Here is a 13,250-nt window from a genome sequence, read left to right as displayed (position 1 = left end):
TGGGTAGCTCTAGCAGGGCAGAAATTTGACAAACTGTGTTGTTGTGAAGGTGGCAATCCTATGACGGTGCCACATTGAAAAGTTACTGAGCTCTTCAGTAAGGCAATTCTACTGGCAATATTTTGCTATGGTGATTGCATGGATGTGTGCTTGATTTTATACACAGACAGCAACGAGTGTGGCTGAAATAGCCAAATCACTCATTTGAACGGGTGTCCACATACTTTTGTATATATAGTGTCTATATAATAGTGTTTATTAAAGGAAGATTCTTGCTTGCCTGGTGACAGAAGTTAGCATTTCTCTGTTATGGTGTCAGTTAGACTTTGTATTGTCTCTGAGAGAACAAGAAAGAACTGAGGAACACATTTGAAAAAGTAGGAAACCACAACTGGCTGGGATTGTGCCAGGAGACAGCGAGTGAGAGAGAGTGGCAGGGGAAGAAGAGAGAGAGAGAGAGACAGGACTGCAGCAAGACCCAACCTATAGTAATCAGGAATGTTTTTTTCTAAATCACATACCATAACTATCATACTGGTGGCAGCCGGCCAGATCCGGCCCGTACGTTAATTTATACTGGTGGCTGCCCGCCAGATCATTCATTTATACTGGTGGCCCTTTGAGAAATTCTGAACATGAATAAAATCCAGCCAAAATCTGATTTTCAGTGCCAAAATGACAACCACTATGGTTGTCTAGTGTTTTCTAGCTGTTTTTAGCCGTTTCTAGCACCTATGTGGCATGTTGATTCTTTCTTCATATGAATTTGTGTTTGAACGGTAGTGTTCAAGCTACACAATATTATGACCCCATTGCTGAAAGAAACGACTAAGGAACACGCCTTATGCTTCCCTCTATGACTCAAGGACTGGTTAGAAGGGAGTGAGACAACACCTAGTGACCGTGGGAAATTACTTCAAAGCATCCTTCAGACTGGAATTTGGTATTAGCTGATTTGATATGTGTTATTTATTGAGATGCTTACTTTTTCATATGATTTTAAAATTACCTAATTACTTTTAAGAAGCTATTGATCGTTTGTAATTAAAACAAAAATAATGGTGGGAGAGCCTTGTGTTTTTTCCTTGTCAATGATAAATGTTTTGGTTGCACATCGACTCACGTAAGTTGAGCGCCCTCCACTTCTTTCCTGATTACTTTTAACATGTAATATTAAGAAAAGTGCTTTATTGGTAGTTGTGATTTTTTTTATACAGTTCTTCCCAAAGTATAATCGCAGGTTGTCACAGGCCGGCTCATAACCTGTGGCAAAAATAGGGGACATGAACAGGTATAGGCCAGTCAAAAGGTTCTTTATCCTGTTGGGGATAGGGGGCAGTATTTGCACGGCTGGATAAAAAAACATACCCGATTTAATCTGGTTACTACTCCTGCCCAGTAACTAGAATATGCATATAATTGTTTGATTTGGATAGAAAACACCCTAAAGTTTCTAAAACTGTTTGAATGGTGTCTGTGAGTATAACAGAACTCATTTGGCAGGCCAAAACCTGAGAAGATTCCAAACAGGAAGCGCTCTCTCTGACTATTTCTTGGCCTTCTTGATCATCTCTAACCAAAACAGGGGATCTCTGGCGTAACGTGACATTTTCTAACGCTCCCATAGGCTCTCAGAAGGCGCCAGAACGATGAATGGTGGCTTTGCAGGCCATGGCTGAAAAACATTAGCGCATTTGGTAAGTGGTCGATCTGAGGACAATGAGACTGGAGGCGCGTGCGCAAGCCGACACCATGTTTACTTTCACTCTCTTTGAACGAAAACAACGACTCCCGGTCGGAATATTATCGCTTTTTTACGAGAAAAATAGCATAAAAATTGATTTTAAACAGCGTTTGACATGCTTCGAAGTACGGTAATGGAATATTAAAAAATTTGTCACGAAACGCGTCGGGCGCGTCACCCTTCGGATAGTGTCTTGAACGCACGAACAAAACGCTGCTATTTGGATATAACTATGGATTATTTGGAACCAAACCAACATTTGTTATTGAAGTAGAAGTCCTGGGAGTGCATTCTGACGAAGAACAGCAAAGGTAATCAAACTTTTCTAATAGTAAATCGGAGTTTGGTGAGTACCACACTTGGTGGGTGTCAAAATAGCTAGCCTGTGATGGCCGGGCTATCTACTCAGAATATTGCAAAATGTGCTTTCACCGAAAAGCCATTTTAAAATCGGACATAGCGAGTGCATAAAGGAGTTCTGTATCTATAATTCTTAAAATAATTATGTTTTTTGTGAACGTTTATCGTGAGTAATTTAGTAAATTCACCGGAAGTGTTCGGTGGGAATGCTAGTCACATGCTAATGTAAAAAGCTGGTTTTTGATATAAATATGAACTTGATTGAATAAAACATGCATGTATTGTATAACATAATGTCCTAGGGTTGTCATCTGATGAAGATCATCAAAGGTTAGTGCTGCATTTAGCTGTGGTTTGGGTTTATGTGACATTATATGCTAGCTTGAAAAATGGGTGTCTGATTATTTCTGGCTGGGTACTCTGCTGACATAATCTAATGTTTTGCTTTCGTTGTAAAGCCTTTTTGAAATCGGACAGTGTGGTTAGATTATCGAGAGTCTTGTCTTTAAAATGCTGTAAAATAGTCATATGTTTGAGAAATTGAAGTAAAAGCATTTCTAAGGTATTTGAATATCGCGCCACGGGATTACACTGGCTGTTGAGAGAGGGTATTGTAAACCAAAAAAGGATTAACTTTAAAACAAAGAAAAAGGAATGAGGTGTGGAAATGTGATAATGTAGGGTGTAGGTAAGGTGCATGATGCATGAATCTGTGTGTGTGAACATGACTGAGTGAAAACTAAGTAAACCTACAAAACAGGATCATACCTGCAGGAGCAGGGAGAGAGTGGTTAGTGAAGCAGTTTTAAATACCCTGAGCCCAGGTGGCTCCAATCATGCCAGCTCCAATCACTAACGACCCTCCTCTGCCTGCAGGAGGAACCGCCCCTGCACTGCAGATGGGCCGTGACCCCCCCCCTTAACTTCTCTAGGGCCAGTGGGACGATTTCGTCCCACCTACGTAACAGCCAGTGAAATCCCATGGCGCGTTATTCAAATACCTTAGAAATGCTATTACTTCAATTTGTCAAACATAGGCTCTCAGAAGGCGGCAAAACGCTGAATCGTGGCTTTGCAGGCTCTGGCTGAAACAAAGTAGCGCGTTTGGGTAGTGGCTGGTTACAGTAGTGTGAGACTCGTGCCCGCGTCGCCCGAAAGCTTTGTTTTCTTTCCTCTGTTTAGCTAAATGGACATTCCCGGTCAAAATATTATCGCTTTTTTACGAGAAAAATTGCATAAAAATTGATTTTAAACAGCGGTTGACATGCTTCGAAGTACGGTAATGGAATATTTAGATTTTTTTTGTCACGAATGGCGCCATGCGCGCGACCCTGATTTACCATTTCGGATAGTGTCTGGGACGCACGAACAAAACGCCGCTATTCGGATATAACGATGGATTATTTTGGACCAAACCAACATTTGTTATTGAAGTAGCAGTCCTGGGAGTGCATTCTGACGAAGACAAAAAAGGTAATCAAACTTTTATAATAGTAAATCTGATATTGGTGAGTGCTAAACTTGCCGGGTGTCTAAATAGCTAGCCCGTGATGGCTGGGCTATGTACTTAGAATATTGCAAAATGTGCTTTCACCAAAAAGCTATTTTAAAATCGGACATATCGAGTGCATAGAGGAGTTCTGTATCTATAATTCTTAAAATAATTGTTATGCTTTTTGTGAACGTTAATCGTGAGTAATTTAGTAAATTGTTAGCAAATTCCCCGGAAGTTTGCGGGGGGTATGCTAGTTCTGAACGTCACATGCTAATGTAAAAAGCAGTTTTTTGTTATAAATATGAACTTGATTGAACAAAACATGCATGTATTGTATAACATAATGTCCTAGGTGTGTCATCTGATGAAGATCATCAAAGGTTAGTGCTGCATTTAGCTGTCTTCTGGGTTTTTGTGACATTATATGCTAGCTTGAAAAATGGTTGTCTGATTATTTCTGGCTTGGTACTCTGCTGACATAATCTAATGTTTTGCTTTCGCTGTAAAGCCTTTTTGAAATCGGACAGTGTGGTTAGATAAAGGAGAGTCTTGTCTTTAAAATGCTGTGAAATAGTCATATGTTTGAAAAATTTTAGTTTTTGTATTTGAGGAATTTGTAATTCGCGCCACGCCTATCATTGGATATTGGAGCAGGTGTTCCGCTAGCGGAACGTCTAGATGTAAGAGGTTAAAGTTTGATGAAAATGTTACAAAGCTCCCTAACTCTGGGCATGGAACGCAGTAGACCTAGTGTTTAACTTTAAGCTATTTGAGAACCTGAGCAAATAAATGGGAGGGAAAGTTAGACCCCTGATCTGACTGGATGATTTTTGGAATCCCAAATGTTGAAATAAATTGAGTTAACGCTTTTACTGATTTTGAAGTTACGGTACGCAAGGAAAAAGCTGCCGGATATCTAGTAGCTTGACACATAACAGTTAATAAGTAGCTATGACCTGACTTGGACCGTGGTAAAGGCCCAACACAATCGATAATAAGATGCTCAAAAGGTTGCCCTATGGCTGGTATTGGATTCAAAGGTGCTGGCTTTACAACCTGGTTTGGCTTGCTTGTGCGCTGACATGTATGACAAGTTTTAATAAACTGAGCTACATCCCGCTTTAAACGTGGCCAGAAAAAAATAGCGGAGTACGCGATCATAAGTTTCACGAACACCCATTTGACCTGCCACATCACCATGTGAAGTTTGCAACACTTCATTTCGCAAAGTAGTAGGTACAACTATTTGAAAGACTGGTTCTCCTAGACCCTGATCATAGTGTGGAACCCATTTCCTGACCAACAGACCATCAAGAAGAAAATAACACTGAGCACTATTCCTCACCACTGAATCAGGAACGACTTTATCAAACAGATCAACCAAGGTAGTATCGGCCTTTTGCTCAGCTATCAATGAATCTCTAGAACTAGTCAACTGTTCTGTCTGGAGTTTGACTGGCAACTCAAGACTTTCTGGCTTACTCTCAACCTTATTATGAGAGGCAGCACAGGTAACAGCACAACGTCGAAATACCTCAGGAGACACACAGTTGCGATCTGGAGATACCCTTGCTGGGGACACTGAAGGTTGCTTCGTAAAGATGTTTAGTTTGCCATCTGCCCACACTTGACTACCTGCCAAGTCATTCCCCAAAATCATGTGGACTCCCTCTACTGGCAACTGGGGTCTAACCCCAACATCTACATCACCCTCTACCAGACCACATTTTAGGGTAACTTCATGTAAAGGAGAAGAGAATGGAACTAAACCCATACCATTACACATCTGCCAGTATCAGACTCCTTAGAGAACGGCAAAACAGATTCCAGAATAAAATAATCTAAAGCTCCAGTGTCTCTTAAGAGCTTGATCGTAACATTTTGGTTGCCATCTTTCAGGGACACTACACCATCTGAAATAAAGGCTGGAAAATCAGTGGGAAGACTAAGAATCAAACTCAACTAGTGGCTGAAAAAGCTCACCCTGGTGGTCAGAGGCTGAAACAGGAGCTGCCATCACAGCAGGTTTAACTTGACTTGACATTTTTGATTTAAGTAGAGGACAATCTTTCTTCCAATGTCCTTCAACTAAACAGTAGCGACAGGTATTAGCATTAACCGGTGCTTTAAGTCCTCCAGACCCAAACTTCTGCTGAGGCCTTTGGAAAGAAGCTCCAAAAAAGGTGACCTACTTTTCCTAGAAGTAAAGTTATTTTTATGGTACATGTCACTGACTCTCAATGGCTTTCATGTGTTAGCCTGTACTCGTCTGCAAGGACTGCTGCATCACTTGGAGACTTAACTTTACGTTCATTCATGCATGTAGCAACCTGGTCACACAGAATTTTTGAACTGTTCTAACACAATCAAATTAGACAGATCCTCAAAAGTACTAACTTCAGAAGCTGTACACCAACGATTAAATGCACAAGTCAAATCACGAACAAACTCAGAATAGGTTTGTGAATCTAACTTTCTCCTGTAACGAAAACGTTGACGATATGCCTCTGGCACAAGCTCGTAGACCTTCAGAACTGCTGATTTAACTTAAGCATACACTACTGTCAGCTACACTCAGTGCTGCAAAAGCCTCACATGCTTTACCTGTAAGTACACATTGCAACAACATAGTCATGTCCAAATCTGACCAAACTCTAGCTTACGCAATACGGTCAAATAAAGCAAAGTATGTGTCTGGATCTGACTCACCAAATTTAGGCAACAAACGAAGATTGTGAAACATCAAACTGTGGTAATTCTTTTGGTCTATTAGCATTTCTCAATCGCTCTAGCTCCCTCTGCTGCTCAAAAGTTAATGAAGGGCTAGACTGAAGTTGTACCCTCACTACTAGCAGACTGACCCCAAAACACACCTATTTCCCTAAGACCCTGCTTTAATTTAGCTTTAACAGTCTCATTTTTTTTATCAACAATCTCAATCTGATAATGTTCAGCAATTTCAATTAACTGGTCCTTAGTACACAACTCTAAGGCTACCTCTGAAGGAGCTTGAACAAAACCACTCAGAATGGAAGACATTTTCCTCAACCAATACAACAATTACAAATGCTCAAAAACAAAAACACAACTCACCTGCTGTCAGTCTGGGTTCAAGGACAGGAGCCACACACCACTAGCCTCCAAAAACAACTAACTGGCCCTGGTCTTCATGCAGTCACATGTGGTGGGGTTTTATGCACACAAAACCCGTGGAGTGGAAAAGACAACCAGAACTGGCGCCCCCCCCATAACCACGGAGGTGCTCCCGAGCCGATGTAGGGGAAAAGGGAAGCTCTACCCACGTTCACTGCCACTTAAAACAAAAACACCACGAGCCTCCTATTGACACTCGCTGATAAGCCTCAACACTAGGACTCCCACTTGAACAAAAAACCCAGAAAAACCCAGAGTGAAATACCAAATTTAGCTACCAAGTTAACTGAACCAAAAGAACACATGGCTCTCAACGCTCTCTCCAACCATACTGGCCCAACTAAAACATCCCCTCAAACAAACAAATTTGGCAAACTAAAACAATAGTCAAACAAGCCAAATTACAAATAAACAAAGGTATCAATAATAAGGCAAAGACAATCTAGACAAAACCTTAACCAACTATGACAAAATGTTAAAGTAAACTAAAATACTAAAGACTAAAGTACAATTAACTTTAACTTACAGATGAGCCCCCACTTGTCACAGGCCGGCTCATAGCCTGCGGCAAAAATGAGGGGACATGAACAACAGGTATAGGCCAGTCAAAAGGTTCTTTATTGTAAACCAAAAAAACGATTAACTTTAAACAAAGAAAAAGGAATGAGGTGTGGAAATGTCATAATGTAGGTAAGGTGCATGAATCTGCGTGTGGAAACTAAGTAAACCTACAAGGGAACCAACAAAACAGGATCATACCTGGAGGAGCAGGGAGAGAGAGAGAGAGAGACTGGTTAGTGAAGCAGTTTTAAATACCCTGAGCCCAGGTGGCTCCAATCATGCCAGCTCCAATCACTAACGACCCTCCCCCTGCAGGAGGAACCGCCCCTGCACTGCAGAGGAGGGGCCGTAATCCGGCCCCCCTGCAATTAACGTTTATTATTATTATTTTTATTTATTTTTTAACTTCTGGCTACCTTAAAATAGCCCTCTGCCATAGGTCTCTATTAACCAATCACATCTCTGTTCCTACATCTCATACTGGAATCAGAGATAGAGCGCCCTCTACAGATCAGATGACAGAAACACACTGACAGAGGCACTACAGATCTCAATTTAATTTCCTTAATTCCTCTCTCCTTGCCTCCTTCTCACAACGAATTGGTATTGACACAACTATAGCCTACCAGGCTGAAATGTAATATTTCTGGTTCTGTCATGTGGGCAGACTGTTATTGTCAAAACATATTGGTATACGCGTATTGCGTCAGATGCTTGATTATGTTATGGGGGAGACGTGTTAGAAAAGATACTAGAATATGGAGCGTGTTTGCATGTTAAAGGTAAGTCTTTGGTGCAAATGTCTCCTCCTCTTTGGTTAAAGGCATGTCTCTGTCGTGTTCTAAAATACGAAACATGCAAACAGCTGCAAAATCATAATTCTTCTAAATAATAAGTGCCGAAAAATCTACACACACGGAACAAAGTTCTTCATTAGTTGTCGCATCCCCAGTCTGTTGACAGACGTTATGATATGATACCAGTTGTGTGAGGTGCCTGTTCACTAGAGATTACCCGGTAGTTTACCAAATACAAATAGACGGCATTATTGCATCAGTATTGAATTAGCTTCCCACTACCCATATCTCTACAAATTTCTGCCATGTTACCTGGTTTTGTCAAAATGTACCTTTCGTAGCTGGTTTAGGAAAACGTATGCAGCAGGTTATGAGAATTAACGTAGCAGGTTAGGAGAATTAACTAACGTAGCAGGTTAGGAGAATTAATGTAGCAGGTTAGGAGAATTAACTAACGTAGCAGGTTAGGAGAATTAATGTAGCAGGTTAGGAGAATTAACTAACATAACAGGTTAGGAGAATTAATGTAGTAGGTTAGAATAATTAACGTAGGAGAATTAACTAACGTAGCTAGTTAGGAGAATTAACGTAGCAGGTTAGGATAATTAACGTAGCCGGTTAGGATAATTAACGTAGCCGGTTAGGATAATTAACGTAGCCGGTTAGGATAATTAACGTAGCCGGTTAGGATAATTAACGTAGCAGGTTAGGATAATTAACGTAGCAGGTTAGGATAATTAACGTAGCAGGTTAGGATAATTAACGTAGCAGGTTAGGATAATTAACGTAGCAGGTTAGGAGAAAAGGGTTAGGGTTAGGTAAAGTGCAACCCCACCCCCAAATAAAGCTGTATCTAGACATGACCATGTCACCTAGCTCAGGTAGCCTCAGGACAGCAAGCATATGTCAGGTGCATTCCTGTCATGTTTATTTAAGAAACAAAATAGTAAAAGGTACTTCAATTACGTGAATTGGAGTCATGAATATAAGAAAAGCTTCCCAAGTTAACCAGTATATTCATAAATAATGTAGTTAATAAAGCTGCATACAAACATGGTCTCTTTCTTGAGCAAGGCAGCTCCAAAATGCAGGTGTTTCAGCCTAACTCGGTGCTTTCTGTGGTGGTGGGGCGAGACAGCGGAAAATATACAGCGTAGGGTAATGTTCTCTAATTACGCTGTGATTTGCTCAGTTTTCTGTCACTCATGGGGACACTACGTCACCGCAAAATCTACAGAGAGAGATAGAAAGTTCAAACTCTCTTGGGTGCTGCCATAGATTTACATTAGAAGTGCCCGTCCAAGAAGACTCAAGGTCATTGGCCACAGATAAAATATCTACCGTAGCTTTGATTGGACTGATCGTATCAACATCATACTTTCAAAATCTTAGCTAGCAAGCTAGACAAGCAATCATCATCATGAATCAAGATGAAAATGTACTGGAAAATCCTTTTCAATGCTTGTCATATGAAGAGAAATTACTGATCAAAAGTATAGGTGCTCATCGGCCATGGGACATAAACATTACACAACAAGTTGGAAATCTCCAATTCAACAATGAGTGGTTTGGAAGGAATCAGTGGCTGACTGCAAACGTTGCAAAGCAATCACTAGCCGGCTATTCAGTGGAGAGTGTGTGTGGTCCAAGTCTGGGTTTATGGGTCTCTTTTCCAAGCTTAAAAGGATAAACATTCACATGCAACACAATGGGCCAGAAATGGCTGAATACATTGGCCATGTTGTCAATCCAGCATGACTTCTGCCGCATTCAAAACAACTGGAAACTCGGAACTGGGAAATCACAGACTTCAGTGAGTTCAAGAAAACTGAGAACTCTGAAAGAAATGAGCTCTGACTGGAAAAATACTTTTGAACGGTCATCCAACTGGAAATTCCAAGTCAGGAACTCGGGCCTCTTTCTAGAGCTCAGACCTGAAGATCACTGATACAACCTTGTTTTTTTCTGAGTTCCCAGTTGTCTTGAAAGCACCATAAATCCAGAGAACGCCAGACTTTGATGACAAAGTTTGATGACAAAATCTTCCGACAAGAAGGACTGCCGCACCACCTTCCTGTTCAAGTGAGCACAGCACAACAAGGTGAGAACAAAAATGTATTGTATGCTGCTGCATAAATGATGTAATATGCCAGGGAGATATGTATACTGTAGTTAAAACCTCTCTAGGCTAGGCGGGACGAATTCGTCCCACCTACGTAACAGCCACTGCTATCCTGTGGCGCGATTTTCAAAACCTTAAAAATCCTATTACTTCAATTTCTCAAACATATGACTATTTTACAGCCATTTAAAGACAAGACTCTCGTTAATCTAACCACACTGTCCGATTTCAAAAAGGCTTTACAACGAAAGCAAAACATTAGATTATGTCAGCAGAGTACCAAGCCAGAAATAATCAGACACCCATTTTTCAAGCCAGCATATAATGTCACCAAAACCCAGAAGACAGCTAAATGCAGCACTCACCTTTGATGATCTTCATCAGATGACAACCCTAGGACATTATGTTATACAATACATGCATGTTTTGTTCAATCAAGTTCATATTTATATCAAAAACCAGCTTTTTACATTAGCATGTGACGTTCAGAACTAGCATACCCCCGCAAACTTCCGGGGAATTCGCTAACATTTTACTAAATTACTCACGATAAACGTTCACAAAAAGCATAACAATTATTTTAAGAATTATAGATACAGACCTCCTCTATGCACTCGATATGTCCGATTTTAAAATAGCTTTTTGGTGAAAGCACATTTTGCAATATTCTAAGTACATAGCCCAGGCATCACGGGCTCGCTATTTAGACACCCGGCAAGTTTAGCACTCACCATAATCATATTTACTATTATTAAAGTTTCATTACCTTTTGTTGTCTTCGTCAGAATACACAGCCAGGACTGCTACTTCAATAACAAATGTTGGTTTGGTCCAAAATAATCCATCGTTATATCCGAATAGCGGCGTTTTGTTCGATGCGTTCCAGACATTATCCGAAATAGTAAAGAAGTGTCACGCGCTTGGCGCAATTCGTGACAATAAAATTCTAAGTATTCCATTACCGTACTTCGAAGCATGTCAACCGCTGTTTAAAATCAATTTTACGACACTTTTCTCGTGAGAAAGCGATAATATTCCGACAGGGAATCTCCTTTTCGGCAAACAGAGGAAAAAATCCCAAAGGCGGGGGCGGTCGGGGTCACGCATAAGCCAGTGTCTCTTGATCGGCCACTTGAGAAAGGCGATAATGTGTTTCAGCCTGGGGCTGGAATGACGACATTCTGTTTTTCCCGGGCTCTGAGAGCCTATGGACGACGTGGGAAGTGTCACGTTAGAGCAGAGATCCTTAGTAAATGATAGAGATGGAAAAGAAGTTCAACAAATGGTCAGACAGGCCACTTCCTGTAAAGGAATCTCTCAGGTTTTGACCTGCCATTTGAGTTCTGTTATACTCACAGACACCATTCAAACAGTTTTAGAAAATTTAGGGTGTTTTCTATCCATATGTAATAAGTATATGCATATTCTAGTTACTGGGTAGGAGTGGTAACCAGATTAAATCGGGTATGTTTTTTATCCAGCCGTGTCAATGCTGCCCCCTAGCCCTAACAGGTTAAGTAATGCTAAGTGTATGTTGTGTGGTAAGCTGTTAGTAGCCCATGTGCCTCACCCTAATAATTTGGTCCCTTTCACCCTCATAACATAGCCTTCTGTTCTGACTTGGTGGTGCACATGTAGCCTATAGCCTTAGAGAAATGCCATCATAGAATATTTCATCATCTGCTTATATGCCCCCTTTTATTTATCCTACGGTTCTGACTTGGTGTACAGGGAGAACACTGTAAGAGCAGCCCATGTTCTGAATTCTGTCGCTGTACATTTCAAAAGAGCTAAACAAATAGTTATGACTACGTCTGTCCTAGCTCGCTCATTAATGTCTTAATCGAAATTAAGGATCGCCTCTTATCCACTCATCGTTTGCTTATGCAATAGTTTGTACATCTCAATTGTCAGTAGAAACCACATTTGTTTAAGCAAGTCAGCCATATCAGCTTTTTCTTTAAAGGCAGTAAATGAGGCTGAAAGAACTGTTTCACTGCCAGACAAGACTCTACTGATAGCCAGGTGTAGCGGTGGTAAGGATTCACTTCCTGTTGCTGAAAAGATAAGCTCTGCTGTTGAGACAGCTTTATGTAGGTCCTAACAGTTTGTGGGCACCGTTTGTCTCCTTTATAATACATTTAATGTGTTGTGTTGTGCTGTGTAGTGTAGTATTATGTAATGTAGTGTTGTGTAGTGGCTTTGCTGACATGCATCATAAACATTTTTTGGAGTTTGCCCCACCAAGATGTAGATGCTAAACCTCCTACTGATATCACCTCTGGTTTGCTCTGCTCTCCTTACGCTGAACTAAGGGAGAGTTAGGTGTTATGCTAGTGGTACATGACCTGCTCCTCCTAGTTGCAATACACCCACGTCTCCTCCCATGTCTGGCTGGACACGTTCTTTGTTCTATTGTTTTGATTGTCAAACTGATGAACAAGAGAGAAGAGCAACAGAGTCCTTCTGCCACTGGAGGGCGATCTCCCTCCATCCCATGACCAGGCTCTGTGGGGCGGTTTCCCAGACACAGATTCAGCCCAGTCCTGGACTGAAAACAACTCAATGGACAATCTCCATTTACTTTTTTTTGTTTTTTGTCAAGGATGAATTTAGGCGCAATCTGCGTCTGGGAAACTGCCTCTGAATGTCCAGTGATGGAACATGAATCGGCTTCCTATTTCGCAACAAAGCCTCCTTCAGTCATGCTGCCAAACATACCCTCGTAAAACTGACTATCCTACCGATCCTTGACTTCGGCGATGTCATTTACAAAATAGCCTCCAACACTCTACTCAGCTAATTTGATGTAGTCTATCACAGTGCCATCCGTTTTGCATAGTGTGGATCCCAGCCTGTGGAATAACAGTTTGAGTGAGTTGGTCCATTCTAAACCCCCCCGTGGTGTTGTGCTCCTTACGGTCAAAACCAAGTTTAATTTAAGAAGACCAAGAGTGGGGCTTTTAGGCCTAACAGACACATGCTCAAAGGCCTAACAGACACATGCTCAAAGGCCTA

This window comes from Salmo salar, chromosome ssa02, assembly GCF_905237065.1.
Source record: "Salmo salar chromosome ssa02, Ssal_v3.1, whole genome shotgun sequence".
NCBI classification, from domain to species: domain Eukaryota; kingdom Metazoa; phylum Chordata; class Actinopteri; order Salmoniformes; family Salmonidae; genus Salmo; species Salmo salar.
Note: the sequence above shows the minus strand (reverse complement) of the source record.